Genomic DNA, 16,286 nt, shown 5'->3' with positions numbered 1-16,286 from the left:
ACTGGTGAAATATGGCCCGTTGTCACTGACCAGTATGTCAGGCAGGCCGTGGGTGGCAAACATGGCCCTCAGGCTTTCAATGGTGGCGGCGGCGGTGCTTCCCGACATTATTTCACATTCAATCCATTTTGAAAAAGCATCCACCACCACCAGGAACATTTTACCGAGAAACGGGCCCGCATAGTCGACATGGATCCTTGACCATGGTCTGGAGGGCCAGGACCACAAACTTAGTGGTGCCTCTCTGGGCGCGTTGCTCAACTGAGCACACACGCTGCATTGCCGTACACAGGACTCAAAGTCAGAGTCGATACCGGGCCACCACACGTGGGATCTGGCTATCACTTTCATCATAACTATACCCGGGTGTGTGCTGTGGAGATCCGAGATGAACGTCTCCCTGCCCTTTTTGGGTAGCACTACGCGGTTACCCCACAATAGGCAGTCTGCCTGAATGGACAGCTCATCGCTGGCACGGCTTGATTAGCTCTTGCATTTCAATAGGGACACTGGCCCAGCTCCCATGCAGTTCACAGTTTTTTACTTGGGACAGCAGAGGATCTTGGCTGGTCCAAGTCCTAATCTAGGGGGCCGTGACAGGTGATTTATAATTTTCAAATGCTTCCATGACCATCAACAAGTCTGCGGGCTGCGCCACCATCAACAAGTTTGCAGGCTGCGCCATTTCCACCCCTGTGGTCGGCAATGGTAGCCAACTGAGAGCATCTGCACAGTTCTCGATGCCTGGAATGTGGCGGATGGTATAGTTATAGCACGAGTGCCCACCTTTGTATGCGGGCTGAGGCATTAGTATTTATTCCCTTTATTGCATATCTGTAAAGCATGCACTCCCATGTTCCGTCACCAGGGAGCTCATCCCCTGAAGTTCCAAGGGATCCCAGCATCCCTTGTGAGCACTCTATATAAGCTGGACCCTAAGGCCTGTTCCTCACTCTGAAATGTCTTATTAAAGACTGAGGTCACTGTTACTTTAACCTCCCTGTGTGCAGCCTCATCTGTGTTAGGAACACAATAACTGGCGACGAGAATACGAATCCAACGCAAAGATGCAGCAAATTGTGGGCATCCTGGAGAAGTTCTCAGAGGCTGAGGACTGGGAAGCCTATGTCGAACGGCTAGACCAGTACTTTGTAGCCAACGAGCTGGATGGAGAAGGAAGTGCTGCAAAAAGGAGAGCGGTCCTCCTCACAGTCTGTGGGGCACCAACCTACAGCCTCATGAAGAATCTTCTAGCTCCGGTGAAACCCACAGATAAGTCATATGAGGAGCTGTGTACACTGGTTCAGGAGCATCTTAACCCGAGGGAGAGCGTGCTGATGGCGAGGTATCGGTTCTACACGTGCCAGCGATCTGAAGGTCAGGAAGTGGCGAGCTACGTCACCGAGCTAAGGCGACTTGCAGGACAATGTGAGTTTGATGGCTACCTGGAGCAGATGCTCAGAGACTTTATTGTACTGGGCAATGGCTACAAGACCATCCTACGAAAACTATTGATTGTAGAGACACCGACCCCTAGTAAGGCCATTGCGATAGCACAGGTGTTTATGTCCACCAGTGATAACACCAAACAAATCTCTCAGCACACAAGTGCTAGCAATGTTCATAAATTAACTGGAACTGTGTTTGCAAGCAGAAATGTAAAGGGCAGAAACCACGAGTCTGCAACTGCCAGCAGGCCTCAGGTGACCCAGATGACTCAGAGTCCCCAACAAAGGATGAATGCAAGGCAATTCACACCTTGTTGGCTTTGTGGAGGCTTCCATTCAGCCTATTCATGCCACTTCAAAGGGTATGTTTGCAAGAGCAATGGAACAATGGGGCACCTCCAACGAGCTTGCAAATGAGCTGCAAGCTCTGCAAAACCTGCTAATCACCACATGGCAGAGGAAGATCGGTCCATGGTGGATCAAAGCAATTTCGAGCCTCAGAGAGAGGAGGCAGATGCTGAAGTACACGGGGTTGCACACATTTTCGACGAAATGTCCACCTAGAATGCTAAATGTAAAATTGAATGACTTACCCGTAGCCATGGAACTGGACACTGGCGCTAGCCAATCCATCATGAGTAAAAAGGTGTTTGAGTGACTGTGGTGCAACAAGGCATTCAGACCAGCCCTAAGCCCCATCCACACGAAACTGAGAATGTACACCAAAGAGCTTATCACTGTCCTGGACAGCACCATGGTCAAGGTCACCTACGAGGGCACGGTGCATGAACTGCCATTCTGGATTGTCCCGGGCGATAGCCCCACACTGCTTGGAAGGAGCTGGCTGGGCAAAATCTGCTGGAATTGGGATGACATCCGAGCGCTATCATATGTCGATGAGGCCTCATGTACCCAGGTTCTTAACAAATTTCCTTCCCTTTTTGAGCCAGGCATTGGAAACTTTTCCAGGGAGAAGGTGCGGATCCACTTGGTCCCAGAGGCACGACCCATCCACCACAAGGCGCGAGCGGTACCTCACATGATGAGGGAGAGAGTGGAAATCGAGCTGGACAGGCTGCAATGCGAGGGCATCATCTCCGCAGTGGAATTCATCGAGTGGGCCAGCCCGATTGTTCCAGTACTCAAAAGTAATGGCACGGTCAGGATTTGTGGAGATTTTCAAGTAACTATTAATCGTTTCTCGCTACAGGACCAATACCCGCTACCTAAGACAGACGATCTATTTGCGACACTGGCAGGAGGCAAGACATTCATCAAGCTCAACCTGACTTCGGCCTACATGATGCAGGAGCTGGAGGAGTCTTCGAAGGGCCTCACCTTCATCAACACGCACAAGGGACTGTTCATCTACAACAGATGCCCATTTGCAATTGAGTCGGCTGCAACGATCTTCCAGAGAAACATGGAGAGCCTACTCGGTACCGCACATGGTGGTCTATTGGTCACGGTTCGGGACACCGCCGAGCACCTACAAAACCTGGAGGATGTCCTCCAGCAACTGGATCGCGTAGGGCTGCGGCTGAAGAGCTTGAAATGCGTCTTCATGGCAACAGAAGTGGAGTTTTTGGGGCGAAAGATCGCGGCGGACAGCATTCGGCCCACAGACACCAAGACAGAGGCAATCAGGAATGCGCCCAGGCCAGAGAACGTCACGGAGCTGCGGTCATTCCTGGGAGTCCTCAACTATTTTGGTAACTTCCTACCGGGGTTAAGCTCCCGTTTCGAGCCCTACATGTGTTATTGCGCAATGGTGAGAACTGGGTATGGGGAAAAAAACAAGTAATTGCTTTTGACAAAACCAGAAACAATTTATGCTCCAACAAGTTGCTTGTATTATATAAACCATGTAAAAGACTTGTGCTAGCATGTGACGCATCGTTGTATGGAGTCGGGTGTGTATTACAACAAGCTAATGTTGCGGGGAAGTTGCAACCTATCGCCTATGCTTCCAGGAGCTTGTCTAAGGCCAAGAGGGCCTACAGCATGATTGAGAAAGAGGCATTAGCGTGTGTGTTTGGGGTAAAGAAAATGCATCAGTACCTGTTTGGTCTCAAATTTGAGCTGGAAACCGATCACAAGCCCCTCACATTCCTGCAACCGATTCACCAGGATGGTATGTTGCCTCCCTGGTGCAAGGGTCAAGGATGTCTCGGAGCGGGTGCAGGGCATTCTGAAAAAGGAGGGTGAATGGCCAGTTGTCGTGGTGCATATAGGTACCAACGATATAGGTAGAAAATGAGATGAGGTCCTACGAGATGAATTTAGGGAGCTAGGAGTTAAATTAAAAAGTAGGATCTCAAAGGTAGTAATCTCAGGATTGCTACCAGTGTCACGTGCTAGTCAGAGTAGGAATCGCAGGATAGCTCAGATGAATACGTGGCTTGACGATTGGTGCAAGAGGGAGGGATTCAAATTCCTGGGACATCCTGGGTTGTGGGGGAGGTGGGACTAATACAAATCGGACGGTCTGCACCTGGGCAGGTCCGGAACCAATGTCCAAGGGGAAGTGCTTGCTAGTGCTGTTGGGGAGGAGTTAAACTAACATGGCAGGGGGATGGGAACCTATGCAAGGAGACAGAAGGAAACAAAATGGAGTCAGAATCAAAAGATAGAAAGGAGAATAGTAAAAGTGGAGGGCAGAGAAAACCAAGGCAAAAAACAAAAAGGGCCACATTACAGTAAAATTCTAAAGGGGCAAAGTGTGTTAAAAAGGCAAGCCTGAAGGCTCTGTGCCTCAATACGAGGAGTGTTCGGAATAAGGTGGACAAATTAACTGCGCAGACAGCAGTTAACGGATATGTTGTAATTGGCATCACGGAGACATGGCTCCAGGGTGACCAAGGCTGGGAACTCAACATTCAGGGATATTCAACATTTAGGAAGGATAGGCAGAAAGGGAAAGGAGGTGCGATGACGTTGCTGGTTAAAGAGGAAATTAATGCAATAGTAAGAAAGGACATTAGCCTGGATGATGTGGAATCGGTATGGGTAGAGCTGCTGAATTCCAAAGGTCAGAAAACGCTAGTGGGAGTTGTGTACAGACCACCAAACAGTAGTAGTGAGGTTGGGGACAGTATCAAACAAGAAATAAGGGATGTGTGCAATAAAGGTACAGCAGTTATCATGGGCGACTTTAATCTACATTTTAATTGGGCTAACCAAACTGGTAGCAATGCGATGGAGGAGGATTTCCTGGAGTGTATTAGGGATGGTTTTCTGGACCAATATGTCGAGGAACCAAGTAGAGAGCTGGTCATCCTAGACTGGGTGATGTGTAATGAGAAGGGACTAATGAGCAATCTTGTTGTGCGAGGCCCCTTGGGGAAGAGTGACCATAATATGGTAGAATTCTTTATTAAGATGGAGAGTGACACAGTTAATTCAGAGACGAGGGTCCTGAAAATAAGGAAAAGTAACTTCCATGGTATGAGGCGTGAATTAGCTCGAATAGACTAGCAAAGGATACTTAAAGGGTTGACGGTGGATAAGCAAAGGCAAACATTTAAAGATCACATGGATGAACTTCAGCAATTGTACATCCCTCTCTGGAGTAAAAATAAAACGGGGAAGGTGGCTTAACCGTGGCTAACAAGGGAAATTAAGGATAGTGTTAAAGTCAAGGAAGAGGCATATAAATTGGCCAGAAAAAGTAACAAACCTGAGGACTGGGAGAAATTTAGAATTCAACAGAGGAGGACTAATGGTTTAATTAAGAGGGGGAAAATAGAATACGAGAGGAAGCTTGCAGGGAACATAAAAACTGACTGCAAAAGCTTCTATAAATATGTGAAGAGAAAAAGATGAGTGAAGACAAACTTAGGTCCCTTGCAGTCGGATTCAGGTGAATTTATAATGGGGATCAAAGAAATGGCAGACATATTGAACAAATACTTCGGTTCTGTCTTCACGAAGCAAGGCACAAATAACCTTCCTAGGGGACAGTGGATCTAGTGAGAAGGAGGAACTGAAGGAAATCCTTATTAAGCGGGAAATTGATGGGATTGAAGGCCGATAAATTCCCGGAGCCTGATAGACTGCATCCCAGAGTACTTAAGGAAGTGGCCCTAGAAATAGTGGATGCATTGGTGATCATTTTCCAACAGTCTATCGACTCTGGATCAGTTCCTACGGACTGGAGGGTAGCTAATGTAACACCACTTTTTAAAAAAGGAGGGAGAGAGAAAACGGGAGTTATAGACCGGTTAGCCTGACATCAGTAGTGGGGAAAATGTTGGAATTAATCATTAAGGATGAAATAGCAGCGCATTTGGAAAGCAGTGACAGGATCGGATCAAGTCAGCAAGGATTTATGAAAGGGAAATCATGCTTGACAAATCTTCTGGAATTTTTTGAGGATGTAACCAGCAGAGTGGAAAAGGGAGAACCAGTGGATGTGGTATATTTGGACTTTCAAAAGGCTTTTGACAAGGTCCCGCACAAGAGATTGTTGTGCAAAATTAAAGCGCATGCTATTGGGGGTAATGTACTGACGTGGATAGAGAACTGGTTGGCAGACAGAAAGCAGAGAATTGGGATAAACGGGTCCTTTTCAGAATGATAGGCAGTGACTAGTGGAGTGCCGCAGGGCTCAATGCTGGGACCCCAGCTCTTTATAATATACATTAACGATTTAGATGAAGGAATTGAGTGCAATATCTCCAAGTTTGCGGATGACACTAAACTGGGTGGCGGTGTGAGCTGTGAGGAGGACGCTAAGAGGCTGCAGGGTGACTTGGACAGGTTAGATGAGTGGGCAAATGCATGGCAGATGCAGTACAATGTGGATAAATGTGAGTATCCATTTTGGGGGCAAAAACACGAAGGCAGAATATTATCTGAATGGTGCCAGATTAGGAAAAGGAGAGGTGCAACATGACCTGGGTGTCATGGTTCATCAGTCACTGAAAGTGGGCATGCAGGTACAGCAGGCAGTGAAGAAGGCAAATGGTATATTGGCCTTCATAGCTGGGGGATTTGAATATAGGAGCAGGGAAGTCTTACTGCAGTTGTATAGGGCCTTAGTGAGGCCCCACCTGGAATATTGTGTTCAGTTTTGGTCTCCTAATCTGAGGAAGGACGTTCTTGCTATTGAGGGAGTGCAGCGAAGGTTAACCAGACTGATTCCAGGGATGGCTGGACTGTCATATCAGGAGAGACTGGATCAACTGGCCCTTTATGCACTGGAATTTAGAAGGGGATCTCATAGAAACGTATAAGATTCTGACGGGACTGGACAGGTTAGATGCGGGAAGAATGTTCCTGATGTTGGGGAAGTCCAGAACCAGGGGACATACTCTTAGGATAAGGGGTAGGCCATTTAGGACTGAGATGAGGAGAAACTTCTTCACTCAGAGAGTTGTTAACCTGTGGAATTCCCTGCCGCAGAGAGTTGTTGATGACAGTTCATTGGATATATTCAAGAGGGAGTTAGATATGGCCCTTACAGCTAAAGAGATCAAGGGGTATGGAGAGAAAGCAGGAAAGGGGTACTGAGGGAATGATCAGCCATGATCTTATTGAATGGTGGTGCAGGCTCGAGGGGCTGAATGGCCTACTCCTGCACCTATTTTCTATGTTCCTATGTTTCTATGTTTCACTGAAAACAAGGGGATAAATACTAATGCCTCAGCCCGCATACAAAGGTGGGCACTCGCGCTGTCAGCGTATAACTATACCATCCGCCACAGGCCAAGCGCTGAGAACTGTGCGGATGCTCCACGTTGGCTACCATAGCCCACCACGGGGGTGGAAATGCCACAGCCCGCAGACTTGTTGATGGTCATTGAAGCGTTTGAAAATGATAAATCACCTGTCACGACCCGCCAGATCAGGACTTGGACCAGCCAAGGTAGTCTGATGTCCTGAGTGAAAAACTGTGTACTGCATGGGAGCTGGGCCAGCATCCCCATTGAAATGCAAGAACCTATCAAACCGTTCCAGTGGCGAAAGGACGAGCTGTCCATTCAGGCAGACTGCCTGTTGTGGGGTAACCGCGTAGTGCTACCAAAAAAGGGCAGGGAGACGTTCATCTCGGATCTCCACAGCACACACCCGGGTATAGTAATGATGAAAGCGATAGCCAGATCCCACGTGTGGTGGCCCGGTATCAACTCTGACTTAGAGTCCTGTGTACGGCAATGCAGCGTGTGTGCTCAGTTGAGCAACGCACCCAGAGAGGCACCACTAAGTTTGTGGTCCTGGCCCTCCAAGCCATGGTCGAGGATCCATGTCGACTATGTGGGCCCGTTTCTCGGTAAAATGTTCCTGGTGGTGGTGGATGCTTTTTCAAAATGGATTGAATGTGAAATAATGTTGGGTAGCATCGCCACCACCACCATTGAAAGCCTGAGGGCCATGTTTGCCACCCATGGCCTGCCTGACATACTGGTCAGTGACAACGGGCCATGTTTCACCAGTGCCGAATTTAAAGAATTCATGACCCACAATGGGATCAAACATGTCACCTCGGCCCCGTTTAAACCAGCCTCCAAAGGGCAGGCAGAACGGGAGGAACAAACCATCAAACAGAACCTGAAACGAGTCACAGAAGGCTCACTCCAAACCCGCCTGTCTCTAGTACTGCTCAGCTACCGCACGAGACCCCACTGGCTCACATGGGTGCCCCCGGCTGAGCTACTCATGAAAAGGACACTTAAAACCAGACTCTCGCTGGTTCACCCCAACCTGCATGATCAGGTAGAGAGCAGGCTGCAGCAACAAAATGTAAACGATGGTCGTGCCACTGTGTCACGGGAAATTGATCTGAATGACCCTGTGTATGTGCTAAACTATGGACATGGTCCCAAGTGGATCGTGGGCACGGTGATAGCTAAAGAAGGGAGTAGGGTGTTTGTAGTCAAACTAGACAATGGACAAATTTGCAGAAAGCACCTGGACCAAACGAGGCTGCGGTTCACAGACTGCCCTGAACAACCCACAGCAGACACCACCTTTTTCGAGCCCACAACACACACCCAAAGGATCAACGACACCACCCTGGACCAGGAAATTGAACCCATCATGCCCAACAGACCAGCAAGGCCAGGCTCACCTAGCAGCCCTGCAGGGCCAACAACATGCTAGCCCAGCGAGGGCACAGCCAACACACCAGAACAGACATTTGTACCGAGGCGGTCTACCACAGAAAGAAAGGCTCCCGACCGCCTCACCTTGTAAATAGTTTTCACTTTGACTTTGCGGAGGGGTGGAGTGATGTTGTGTATCTGTAAAGCATGCACTCCCATGTTCCGCCACCAGGGAGCTCATCCCCTGAAGTCCTAGCATCTCTTGGGAACACTGTATATAAGACGACCCTTAAGGCCTGTTCCTCACTCTGGAGTGTCTTATTAAAGACTGAGGTCACTGTTACTTTAACCTCCCTGTGTGCAGTCTCATCTGTCTTAGGAACACAATACTCTTGTTTTCAGCGAACAGGGATATGAGGGGCTTGTGATCAGTTTCCAACTCAAATTTGAGGCCAAACAGGTACTGATGCATTTTCTTTACCCCGAACACACACGCTGATGCCTCTTTCTCAATCATGCTGTCGGCTCTCTCGGCCTTAGACAAGCTCCTGGAGGCATAGGCAATAGGTTGTAACTTCCCCGCAATGTTAGCTTGTTGTAATACACACCCGACTCCGTACGACGATGCATCACATGCTAGCACAAGTCTTTTACACAGGTTATACAATACAAGCAGCTTGTTGGAGCATAAAATGTTTCTGCCATTCTCAAAAGCAACTATTTGTTTTTTTTCTCGATACCCAGTTCTCACCTTTATCCAATAACACGTGTAGGGGCTCTAAAAGGGTGCTTAACCCCGGTGGGAAGTTACCAAAATACTTGAGGAGTCCCAGGAACAACCGCAGCTCCGTGACGTTCTGTGGCCTGGGCGCATTCCTGATAGCCTCTGTCTTGGCGTCTGTGGGCCGAATGCTGTCCGCCACGATCTTTCTCCCCAAAAACTCCACTTCTGTTGCCATGAAGACGCATTTCGACCTCTTCAGCCGCAGCCCTATGCGATCCAGTCGCTGGAGGACCTCCTCCAGGTTTTGTAGGTGCTCGACGGTGTCCCGACCCGTGACCAATATGTCGTCCTGAAAAACCACTGTGTGTGGTACCGACTTGAGTAGGCTCTCCATGTTTCTCTGGAAGATCGCTGCAGCCAACCGAATTCCAAACGGGTATCTGTTGTAGATGAACAGTTCCTTGTGCGTGTTGATGCAGGTGAGGCCCTTCGAAGAATCCTCCAGCTCCTGCGTCATGTAGTCTGAAGTCAGGTCGAGCTTGTTGAACGTCTTGCCTCCTGCCAGCGTCGCAAATAGGTCGTCTACCTTCGGTAGCGGGTATTGGTCCTGCAGCGAGAAACGATCAATAGTTACTTTCTAATCGCCGCAAATCCTGACCGTGCCATCACTTTTGACTACTGGAACAATCGGGCTGGCCCACTAACTGAACTCCACTGGGGAGATGATGCCCTCGCGTTGCAGCCTGTCCAGCTCGATTTCCACTCTCTCCCTCATCATGTGAGGTAACGCTCGCACCTTGTGGTGAATGGGTCGTGCCTCTGGGACCAAGTGAATCCGTACCTTCACCCTGGAAAAGTTTCCAATGCCTGGCTCAAAAAGGGAAGGAAATTTGTTAAGAACCTGGGTACATGAGGCCTCATCGACATGTGATCGCGCTCAGATGTCATCCCAGTTCCAGCGCATTTTGCCCAGCCAGCTCCATCCAAGCAGTGTGGGGCCATCGCCTGGAACAATCCAGAGTGGCAGTTCATGCACCGTGCGCTCGTAGGTGTCCTTGACCATGGCTCTGCCCAGGACAGTGATAAGCTCTTTGGTGTATGTTCTCAGTTTCGTGTGGATGGGGCTTAGGGCTGATCTGAGTGCCTTGTTGCACCACAGTCTCTCAAACATTTTTTTACTCATGTTGGATTGGCTAGCGCCAGTGTCCAGTTCCATGACTATGGGTAAGTCATTCAATTTTACATTTAGAATTATAGGTGGACATTTCATCGAAAATGTGTGCAACCCATGTACTTCAGCATCTGCCTCCTCTCTCTGAGGCTCGAAATTGCTTTGATCCACCATGGACCGATCTTCCTCTGCCACATGGTGTTTAGCAGGTTTTGCAGAGCTTGCAGCTCATCTGCAAGCTCGTTGGAGGTGCCCCATTGTTCCACAGCTCTTGCAAACATACCCTTTGAAGCGGCATGAATAGGCATGAATGGAAGCCTCCATGACGCCAACAAGGTGTGAATTGCCTTGCATTCATTCTTTGTTGGGGACTCTGAGTCATCTGGGTCACCTGAGGCCTGCTGGCAGTTGCAGACTTGTGGTTTCTGTCCTGTACATTTCTGCTCGCAAACACAGTTCCAGTTAATTTATGAACATTGCTAGCACTTGTGTGCTGAGAGATTTGTTTGGTGTTATCACTGGTGGACATAAACGCCTGTGCTATCGCAATGGCCTTACTGAGGGTCGGTGTCTCTACAGTCAAAAGTTTTCGTGGGATAGTCTCGTGGCCAATACCCAGAAAGAAAGTCTCTGAGCATTTTCTCCAGGTAGCCATCAAACTCACATTGTCCTGCAAGTCGCCTTAGCTCAGCAATGTAGCTCGCCACTTCCTGACCTTCAGATCGCTGGCACGTGTAGAACCGATACCTCGCCATCAACACGCTCTCCCTCGGGTTAAGATGCTCCCGAACCAGTGTACACAGCTCCTCATATGACTTATCTGTGGGTTTCACCAGAGCCAGAAGATTCTTCATGAGGCTGTAGGTCGGTGCCCCGCAGACTGTGAGGAGGACCGCTCTCCTTTTTGCAGCGCTTCCATCTCCGTCCAGCTCATTGGCTACAAAGTACTGGTCTAGTCGTTCGACACAGGCTTCCCAGTCCTCACCCTCCGAGAACTTCTCCAGGATGCCGACAATTTGCTGCATCTTTGCGTTGAATTCGTATACTCGTTGCCAGTAATTGTGTTCCTAACACAGATGAGACTGCACACAGGGAGGTTAAAGTAACAGTGACCTCAGTCTTTATTAAGACACTCCAGAGTGAGGAACAGGCCTTAGGGGCCGGCTTATATACAGTGCTCCCAAGGGATGCTGGGATCCCTTGGGACTTCAGGGGATGCGTTCCTGGTGGCGGAACATGGGAGTGCATGCTTTACAGATACAGAACAGCTTTCATCATTACGATGCCTGGGTGGGTACTGTGAAGGTCATTGATGAAGGTGTCTCTGCCCTTCTTGGGGACCACTTCTCGATTGCCCCACAGAAGGCAGTCTGCCTGTATAGACAATTCATCTTTGCGCCGCTGGAACGGCTTTATCTCTTCCTGCATTTCCAATGGGACACTGGACCAGCTCCCGTGAAGCACACAGCTTTTGACTAGAGATAATAAGGGGTCCTGGCTTGTCCAGGTTTTGATCTGCCGGGCAGTGACGGGTGATTGCTCATTCTCAAATGCTTCCATAACCATGGCTAGATGTGCACTCTGCGCCATTTCCACCCCCGTGGCGGGTAATGGCAGCCTACTGAAAGCATCGGCGCAGTTTTCTGTGCCTGATCTGTGGCGGATGGCGTAGTTGTATGCGGACAACGTGAGCGCCCATTTCTGGATGCGGTCCGATGCGTTCGTATTTATCCCTTTACTCTCGGTAAACAGGGATATAAGTGGCCTATGGTCCGTTTCCAATTCGAATTTTAGCCCAAACAGGTATTCTTGCATTTTGTTTACCCCATAGACACACGCTAACGCTTCTTTTTCAATCATGCTGTAGGCTCTCTCGGCCTTAGACAGACTCCTGGATGCATAAGCAACCGGCTGCAGTTTCCCGAAATCATTAGCTTGTTGCAATACACACCCGATGCCATATGACGACGCATTGCATGCTAGTACCAAACGCTTACATGGATCATACAACACAAGAAATTTGTTTGAGCACAACAATTTTCTCGCTTTTACAAAGGCATTTTCTTGGCTTTTGCCTCAAACCCATTTGCCCCTTTTCATAGTAAGACATGCTGTGGTTCTAACAGTGTGCTGAGACCCGGTAAGAAGTTACCAAAGTAGTTCAAGAGTCCCAGGAACGACCGCAGCTCTGTCACGTTCTGTGGCCTCGGTGCGTTCTCGATTGCCTCTGTCTTCGCGTTGGTGGGCCTGATGCCGTCAGCCGCAATCCTCCTTCCCAGGAACTCCACTTCAGGTACCAGGAAAAACATTTTGAGTGTTTTAACCTGAGCCCCACGCGGTTGAGTCGACTAAAAACCTCCTCCAGGTTCTGCAGGTGTTCGACTGTGTTCCAACCTGTGACCAAGATGTCATCCTGGAAGACCATGGTGTGCGGGTCCGACTTCAGTGAACTTTCCATGTTTCTCTGGAATATCGCCGCCGCTGATCGGATTCCAAATGGGCATCGTTTATAAACAAATAGACCTTTGTGCGTGTTGATGCAGGTGAGGGCCTTCGATGATTCCTCCAGTTCCTGCGTCATGTAGGCTGAAGTCAGATCCAGCTTCGTGAATGTCTTTCCTCCCGCCAGTGTTGCAAAGAGGTCGTCGGCCTTTGGTATTGGGTATTGGTCCTTCAGGGAGAAACGATTGATGGTTACTCTGACTGTGCCATCTCCCTTGAGGACGGGGACAATAGGACTGGCCCACTCGCTGAACTCGATCGGTGAAATGATGCCCTCTCTTTGCAGCCAGTCTAGCTCGATCTCTACCCTTTCTCTCATCATGTACGGTACTGCTCTCGCCTTGTGATGGATGGGTCGCGCCCCCGGAATTAGGTGGATCTGCACTTTTACTCCTTGGAATTTCCCGATGCCTGGTTCGAACAGAGAAGGAAATTTGTTTAAAACCTGGGCACACGAAATGTTGTCAGCGGGCGATAGCGCTCGGACATCGTCCCAGTTCCAGCGTATCTTTCACAGCCAGCTCCTGCCAAGCAGCGTGGGACCATCGCCCGGTACCACCCAGAGTGGTAGCTTGTGCACCGCTCCATTGTAGGAGACCTTTACAGTAGCAATGCCGATTACAGGAATCAGTTCTTTACTGTAAGTTCTTAGTTTTGTGCGAACTGGAGTTAAAACTGGCCTTGAGGCCTTGTTGCACCACAACCGTTCAAAAGTCTTTTTGCCCATGATGGACTGGCTCGCGCCCGTGTCCAGCTCCATTGACACCGGGAGTCCATTTAGTTCAACATTCAGCATTATCGGGAGACAATTCGTGGTCAATGTGTGCACCCCACGTACCTCTTCCTCCTCGATCTGAGGCTCTGTTTCGTTCTGATCCTCCCTGGATCTGTCCTCCTCTACAACGTGATGGTTTGCAGGTTTAACAGGCTGTGCAGCTCGCCTGCACACTGGTTCGAGGTGTCCCATTGTTCCACAGCCCTTGCAAACGTACTCTTTGAATCGGCATGAATGGAAACGATGATCACCCCCGCAGCGCCAACAAGGTGTTAATGGCCTTGCATTCATCACCCTTGATGGTGGACCCTGAGTCATCTGCGGACGTGTGACCTGCCCTGTACGTTATGATTCGAAAACAACATCACTTTGTTCACAGTACTTGTAGCAGCACTTGTGTGCTGAGAGATTTGCGTCGTATTGTCATTGGTGGCAATGAACGCCTGGGCTATCGCTATGGCCTTACTCAAGGTTGGGGTCTCTACAGTCAAAAGTTTGCGAAGTATGGTTTCATGGCCAATGCCAAGTATGAAAAAGCCTCTGAGCATGTGCTCCAAATGTCCTTCAAATTTGCAATGTCCTGCAAGGCGTCTTAGCTCGCCACTTCCTGGCCTTCAGACCTTTTGTAGGTGTAGAACCGGTAGCTCGCCATAAGAACGCTTTCCTTTGGGTTCAAATGCTCTTGGACCACTGTGCACAAACCGTCGTACGATTTCTCCGTGGGTTTCGTTGGAGTAAGCAGATTCTTCATGAGGCCATACGTTGGTGCCCCACAGACGGTGAGGAAGATCGCCCTTCGTTTGGCAGTGCTCTCTTCCCAATTTAGCTCATTGGCCACGAAGTATTGGTCGAGTCACTCCACAAAAGTTTCCCAATCATCTCCCTCCGAAAATTTCTCCAGGATGCCCACTGTTCTCTGCATCTTTGGGTTCGCTATCTGTATCTCATCGCCAGTTGTTGTGTATGGAGAAAGAGTCAGACTGAACACTGTGAGCTCAAAGTAATGTGTGACCATAGTCTCTTATTGCAGGTCTCCAGAGTGCCTCTCCAACCTGTGAGGCCTCCTTAAATACCTGTGCTCCCAAGGGATTATGGGATCCCTTGGGACTCCAGGGGATGAATCCTCTGGTGGCTATACAGAGCAAATACAAGGCCACATATATAACAAATAAGATCTTGCTGATTCCTGTTCTTTTCACTGTGCTCAGATGCAGAAGCTGCAGCAGAAAAATGTGGCTGTCACAGGCTCTGGAGTCACCAGAGGAGACACCTTGCAATTATCTCCACAATCCTTGTCCTCTCTCTCCAACTTGCGACACAGTTGACCATGCCATTGTCCGACAGTACCCCGCCTCCGTCATCCAGCTCCATGGGACAGCCATCGCTTGGTTCCATTTGTACCTATTCAAATGTAGCCAGAGTATCTCCAGTGATAGCTTCCCTTCTCTCCGCAGCCCGTTAACTCTGCAGTTCCCAAGGATATATCTTTGGCCTCTCCTCCTCATTTCCCATATGCTACCCATCAATTACACCATCTGCAGAGATGGGGCCAGCTTTCATATCGACTCGGAACTCCTACACCGCAAGTGAGCCCCAGGTGGGCAGAGGAAACGCTTCAAGGACACCCTCAAAGCCTCCTTGATAAAGTGCAACATCCCCACCGGCACCTGGGAGTCCCTGGCCCAAGACCACCCTAATTGGAGGAAGAGCATTCGGGAGGGCGCTGAGCACCTCCAGTCTTGTTGCCGAGAGCATGCAGAAACCAAACGCAGGCAGCAGAAGGAGCATGCAGCAAACCAGACTCCCCACCCACCCTTTCCTTCCCACCTGTGACAGAGACTGTAATTCCCGTATTGGACTGTACAGCCACTTGAGAACTCACTTTTAGAGTGGAAGCAAGTCTTCCTCGATTTCAAGGGACTGCCTATGATGATGATGATGATGCCCAGCTCAACCTCTTCCCTGCTCTCCATTCCTGATCCTTCTACCTGTCTGATATCCAGTCTTGGATGAATCACAACTTCCTCCAACTCAACATCTGAAGACCAAAAATATATTTTTCAATCCCAGTTACGATCAACACTCTCCTCCCACAGATTGCTTTTCTCGCCCCACCCGATGTCAAGCCCTATATCGACTCCATCATAAAGACCAATTACTTCCACCTCTATAACCAGCCACCCTACCTTGCCGATCAGCTAATTAAAGCTCATGGCCCAGATAACTAGATTGCAGGGGTCGGTTAATTGAAGTTCATGGCCAGACACATAGAACTTGCAGGTCTGACACTATCTAGCCAATACTCAGAATCCTTGAATGGGATGATGTTGAGGGAGGGAGCTTTACTTAGGATCAAACCTGTACTGTACCTGCCCTGGGAGTGTTTGATGCGACAGTGTAGAGCGAACTTTGCTGTATCTAACCCATGCTTTATCTGCCCTGGGGGGGTTTGATGGGACAGTGTAGATGGAGCTTTACTGTATATAACCCCTATTGTAACTACCCTGGTGTCCCTGACATCTCCTGGCATGCTCTCCTCCTTCTAGATAAGAGAAATGAGGTCATGTATTTGTGCCAAAAGTGCACGTTGATGTGTCTGTCCTGCCAATGGATTTGCAGG

General features: G+C 49.2%; 1 protein-coding gene across 1 annotated transcript in view; it reads left to right on the top strand.

Annotated features, from left to right (window-relative positions):
• setd2 (SET domain containing 2, histone lysine methyltransferase) overlaps positions 1-16,286 on the top strand; it is a 232,785-nt gene that overhangs the window by 206,201 nt on the left and 10,298 nt on the right. The window lies entirely within an intron of this gene.

The sequence above is a fragment of the Pristiophorus japonicus genome, chromosome 1 (genome assembly GCF_044704955.1).
Source record: "Pristiophorus japonicus isolate sPriJap1 chromosome 1, sPriJap1.hap1, whole genome shotgun sequence".
NCBI classification, from domain to species: Eukaryota; Metazoa; Chordata; class Chondrichthyes; family Pristiophoridae; genus Pristiophorus; species Pristiophorus japonicus.
The sequence above is the reverse complement of the archived record's forward strand: the minus strand, read 5'-3'. Positions and strand labels throughout refer to the sequence as shown.